We start from the raw sequence: 5741 nt of genomic DNA on the forward strand, positions 1-5741 counted from the left end.
AAGCCTGTAATTGCTCTATATGCTCACTCATTCCCGGCTTCTGCAAGAATTCATAATACTGTGCTATAAACATGGCTGGGCTTACAGGCTCTGGTCTAATCCACAGGAGTTTATTCTCCTCATTATGACTGCTTGCCTTGAACGCAGTCTGCCAAGTGAGCTGATTAGACAAAAATGAAGCAAATGCCCTAATTTGTATATCACCTGCAATTGGAATAAGATTAACTCTCCTTTCTTCAGGAATAGCCTCATTATGAAGGTAGAGTTTGCACAGCAGATGTTGGTCACTTTCCGGGGCCTCTTTAAAGGTCTCAACAAATTTCTCAGAAGTCAGTAATTCATGTGGTCTGCCATGTGCTATTGATTTTATTTGAAAGTAGACTAGTCGTTCAGTGAGAAAGAGAGAGTAATTTATAGAGGGTTTACGTGTAACCATCAACTTTCGCACCAATGAAAACATCAAGGCTATTCGTTCCTTAGACTGTCTAGCTTCCTTCTTATATTCCTTATGCTCTTGCAGTATTTGTTCCCAGCTATCCCAGTTAGTATATACATAGCTCTGCCATTGCAACTTATGCTGTTGTAATACTATCTTCTGTTCTTCAGCATGTTGCTTCTTCCATCTGTTGAATTGTTCCAATGGGTCCCATAGCCGAGTCTGTGTCTTTTTAACAGAAGTAGTGGGTTGGGACACTATTTCCTCTGTCTGAATGGCTGCCTCAGAGGTAATGCATTGGGGCATTATTTCTTCTGTCGGGATACTTGCATCAGTAGTGTGCTGAGGCAGTGTTTCTTCTGCCGGGATAGCTGCATCAGTAGTCATTTGCTCTGGCAATGTTTCCTCTGTCGGAATATCTGTATCAGTAATCATGTGCTCTGGCAATGTTTCTTCTGCCGGAATATCTGAATCAATAGTAGTGTGCTCTGGCAGTGTTTCTTCTGCCGGGATAGCTGCATCAGTCCCCAAAGGATGAGATATCTCTTGTTCGATTTCTTCTTCTTCTTGCATCATAGGGGGTCCTACTGGTTCTTGTGGAGCAGTAGGGCATTCCTCTTGTGTTCCCTCTGTCATAATTGTCTCAGGGAGTGGAATTTCAACTACTTTATAGCCTGCATTCTGATAAATGGTGCCACACTCTTTGCACATATATTCTATACATGTCTCCCTGTTTTGCATTGAGGCTACTTGTGCTAATGTATGGAGATTGAGTTCTTTTTCAAAAGCCTCTCGAGCCATGGCTAACTCAGCTTTGTAAGCTTCTATTTCAGACTTCAGGAACTCATTTTCCTGCAGTAGAGATGTCATCGTATGTGGGCCTTGTATGCTGCTTGTTTCTGCTGGGATATTTTGCTGATGCACAGTGGTAGCTGGTTGTTGCACCACAATGGGTGCCTCTTGTGTTTCATCCATCGTGCCAGGAATGGATTCTTGTTCTCCAGTAACTAGATCAGATACCATAGTAAGTGGTCCTTGTGTTCCATCAGGAATAAGTTCTTGTTCCTCAGTGACTAGTTCTGATACCACAGTAAATAGTCCTCGTGCTCTATCAGGAATAAATCCTTGTTCCTCAGCAACTAGTTCTGATACCACGGTGAGTGGTGCTTGTATTTCCTCTATCGGACCAGTCATGAATTCTTGCTTCTCAGTGACTAATGCTGGTACCACAGTGGGTGGTTCTTGTGTTTCATCCACCGGGTTAGGAATGGATTCCTGTGTTTCAATCTCCAATTCTGGTATTTCAATCTCCAGTTCTGGTATTTCAGTCTCTGGGCATTTCCCACTATCATCTTGCTTTGTAAATTCTTGTGCCTCAGTGACTGGTTCTTGTGGAACAGTCACTGGGCATTCTTCAGTATTGACCTGCTCTGTAAATTCTTGTGCCTCAGTGACTGGTTCTTGTGGAACAGTCACTGGGCATTCTTCACTAACAACCTGCTCTGTAAATTCTTCTGCCTCAGTGACTGGTTCTTGTGGAACAGTCACTGGGCATTCTTCACTAACAACCTGCTCTGTAAATTCTTCTGCCTCAGTGACTGGTTCTTGTGGAACAGTCACTGGGCATTTCCCATTATCGACCTGCTTGGTGTATTCTTCTTCCTCAGTGACTGGTTCTTGTGTTGCAGTCACTGGGCAAGTGACTGGTTCTTGTGGAGCAGTCACTTCTTGATCCATAACCAATGTCGTATTATCCCGAGGCACTGATTTTTGTGTGACAGTGTCTTCGGATGAGACCGGCTGGGGAGTTCGGGATGGGGATAAGGGTTTCAATACAATAGTGGGAGGGTTAGGGAAAATGGAAGTGGATTCTACCTCAACAGTCTTTGTCCTCTTTCTTTTTGGTAGGAAGGCAGCAAAATCGCTGCCTTTCCTTTTCCTTGAACGGGAGGGCTTTTTCTTCTGGACAGGGTTTTCCGGAGGGGTAGGAATTTTGGATGTGGACCTTGTCCGTGGTCTAGAACTTGTGACTGCTGGGGTTTTCCTCTTTTTCTTAATGGGTGAAGAAGGGGTTGTTGGAGAATCGTCACTAGGGACAGGAATAGTAGAGGGTGTTAGCTCTGCTAACTGAGGCGAGCTCGGGATTGGGTTGACGGGAGAATTCAGGGTTTCCTCCTGTTGTTCTTTATGAGGATTTTCAGACGGTTGGGACGTTTTCTCTTGCTGAGGAGTTTCGGGTGGGGCTTGCAGAGGGACTTCAGGTGGTTGGGGAATTTCTGGTGGGGCTTGCAGAGGGACTTCAGGTGGGGCCTGCGGGGGAATTTCAGGTAGGGCCTGCAAAGGGGGATTTTGCTGAGCAAAACCCCTCCGTATTAGCAGCTGGCATAAGCGGTGATGGGTAAGGGATGACATTGGAGATTTGGCTCGCTTACAATAATACGACATGTTTTTAATACAACCAAGCAGATAATAAGGGATATTAATCAATATTCCATTCCTCAAATGATTCAGCAGAACAAAGTCATGATTGTACACTACCTGATAACGCCCTTCGCATGTTAGGTAGTGTTTGACGAATTCTGCCACTGATGGCCATGGTTGAGGAAGTGAATGCAGACTGACCCCGCGGCCTCTAGGTTCCACTTGCTCGTCCGGCCGCAAAAAGTCTTGCTGCGCGTTAAGAACGACCTGCTTCCTGCTAAACCAGCGAATGCCCTCAGCTGGCAACCCTGATACCTGAACTATGTCATCCTCTATCACTGAAATGCGAACCCCTCGGACCACTGAGAAATTGTCTTCAAAGTTCTGTGCAAACTCTAATACTTCTTCTGCGTTAAAATCTCCCAACCTTTCAAAATATGCTGTCCACCCTGCTTGTTGGAAGATCTGATACACTTCAGGAAAGAGCTGTAGAAGACTTATGGAGCCGGGCTCATTTCTAATGGCCGCCTTTCCCATGGCTAAAGCTCTGAATTTTTCCGCAGAGGCACAATTCAGTATTCTCAGACCCTGATCAGACTAGTTGTTGCAACAACGGCTGCGTAGTCTAAATGACGGCAAAAATGGATATGATAACAGGCGGCAGGTTGGTTCATGCGAAATAATCATTCCATTTTTGGAATTCCCCACCCCCTACGTATGGTGTAATAATGATTAGACGTGGGAAGATATGCAATCATTATGAAATGAAATCCTCTCTTTTAATATGATTTAACCGAATTACATTAAAACCATATACCTTATACTTTACCTTTAATTAATAATTCGAAGTGTCGGTTGCAATAGCCTTGAATGATCATAGAAGGGTCTGTGTAATTGATTCTGGTATATGCCAAATAATTTTCACCAAAAGGATCTGAAGTATGATCGTGAAGGACCAGAAAGCTTATATGTCGACAAAGAGAGATGCTGCTTTGATAATAACAAGTTGCTGAGACTGATGTTTGAGCAACTGACAAATGAACGATACATTGTTGAAGCAAGTGTTTCATCAATCGGGGGAAATTGATAATGTATTGCTGAAACAGGTGTTTCAGCAATGGGTAGAATCAATGATATGTTGCTGAAACAGGTGTTTCAGCAACGGAAAAAGTTGGGGTTACGTTGCTGAAACAGGTGTTTCAGCAACGGGAAAAATTGGTATTACGTTGCTGAAACATGAGTTTTAGCAACGGGAAAAATCAGAAAATTGTGATAACTGACTTAGGTCTGTGAATGATAAGGGATTATTTTCAGCAGTAAGGGATGGGTAACACAGACTGAAGGAAGATATTTCGGGAGTGGTGGGAATGAAATAATGGAGGAATATTACTTTAGGGGAGAGGGTAAAATGATGGGAGGAAGCTTCTTGATTTAAAGCTTCAGATCTTCTCATGATGAATCTGTCCTCCTTATTGCCTTTCCAGAATCTGCAAAATTCAATTGTAACATGCCAATCCTTGACAGGGATTATTAGTGCTAAATCTAATCTACTACTAAAAATATAGTGCAGAAAATTAAGTGCTGTGAGGAGCAGAAGACTCCCCTGGAAAAAGATAATAAATATCAGTCATGCAAGCAGTCTTGAAATCTTCTTTAGAAACAGGGCGCTCATATAAACGGAGCCTATGGCCATTGACTAGTAGAGGTGTTTTAGCATCATCAATTGTTACAAGTCTTACCGTTCCGTTTGGAAAGACATCTTCCACTTCATACGGTCCAAGCCAACGTGTACGTAGCTTTCCCTGAAAATTTTCAAACCGAGAATCATACAGCAAGGCCCAATTACCTTTTTGGAACTGCTTGTGTTTGATAATTTTGTCATGCCATTTCATCCTTTGTTGCTGAATCATGTTTGTTTGGTGAATGGCATCCAATCTCTTTTCATCCAACTCCAAAAGTTGCTGCAATCTAGCTGTCTGCACATCATTCAAATCAAGATTAACAGCTAAGGCAGTCTTTAAAGTTTTAATTTCAAATTCCACAGGAAAAATAGCATTTTTACCATAAACCAATTCATAGGGAGAAAAACCGGTAGTGTTTCTCCAAGTAGTCCTGTAAGCCCATAATGCCTCAGGGAGCCTTTGGGACCAATCCTTTCGGTTGTCCTTCACTGTTTTAGTTAGAATGGCCTCTAAAACTTTGTTTGTGCTTTCCACCTGCCCATTGGCCTAGGGGTGGTATGGTGTAGTCATTCTATGTTGAATATGATATTTGTGAAGGGTAGATTTAAAACCATGAGAACTGAATGGAGGTCCCCCATCAGTGACTAGCTCTCTGGGGATTCCAAATCTAGTGAAAATATCTTCAAATAAGAAGCCCAAGACAGCCTCTTCATTGGCTCTAATAAGTGCTTTGGCTTCCACCCACTTAGTCATATAATCTGTGCAGACTAATATATAGGTTCTTTGATTGGATGGAGGGTTAATGGGTCCTATGAAGTCCAAGGCCCATCTTTCAAATGGTTCAGAAACTACCTGGGGGTTTAGTGGCATTTGGTCTCTATGATTGGGTTGACCCATTCTCTGGCAGCTATCACAAGCCCTTACATACTTCTTTGCATCCTTAAATAATGAGGGCCAATAGTAACCCATCCTCAGGATTTTATGCGTTGTTCTTTTATCAGCAAAATGGCCTCCACAAGGGCCATCATGACAAGCTTTCAATATGTCATACACTTCATCTTCTCTAATGCATCTTCGGATCTCCTGATCAAGCCCAGTATAGAAGAGACATCCGCTGATCCAGCTATACCTGGCACTTTGTTGAACAATTCTTCTCTTTTCCCTATATGACAGGTGTGCTGGTAGTTTTCCTGCAACCAAGT

Source organism: Pinus tabuliformis, chromosome 6, assembly GCF_031772625.1.
Source record: "Pinus tabuliformis cultivar Carrire ecotype Pingquan chromosome 6, CPIR1, whole genome shotgun sequence".
Taxonomy (NCBI): Eukaryota; Viridiplantae; Streptophyta; class Pinopsida; order Pinales; family Pinaceae; genus Pinus; species Pinus tabuliformis.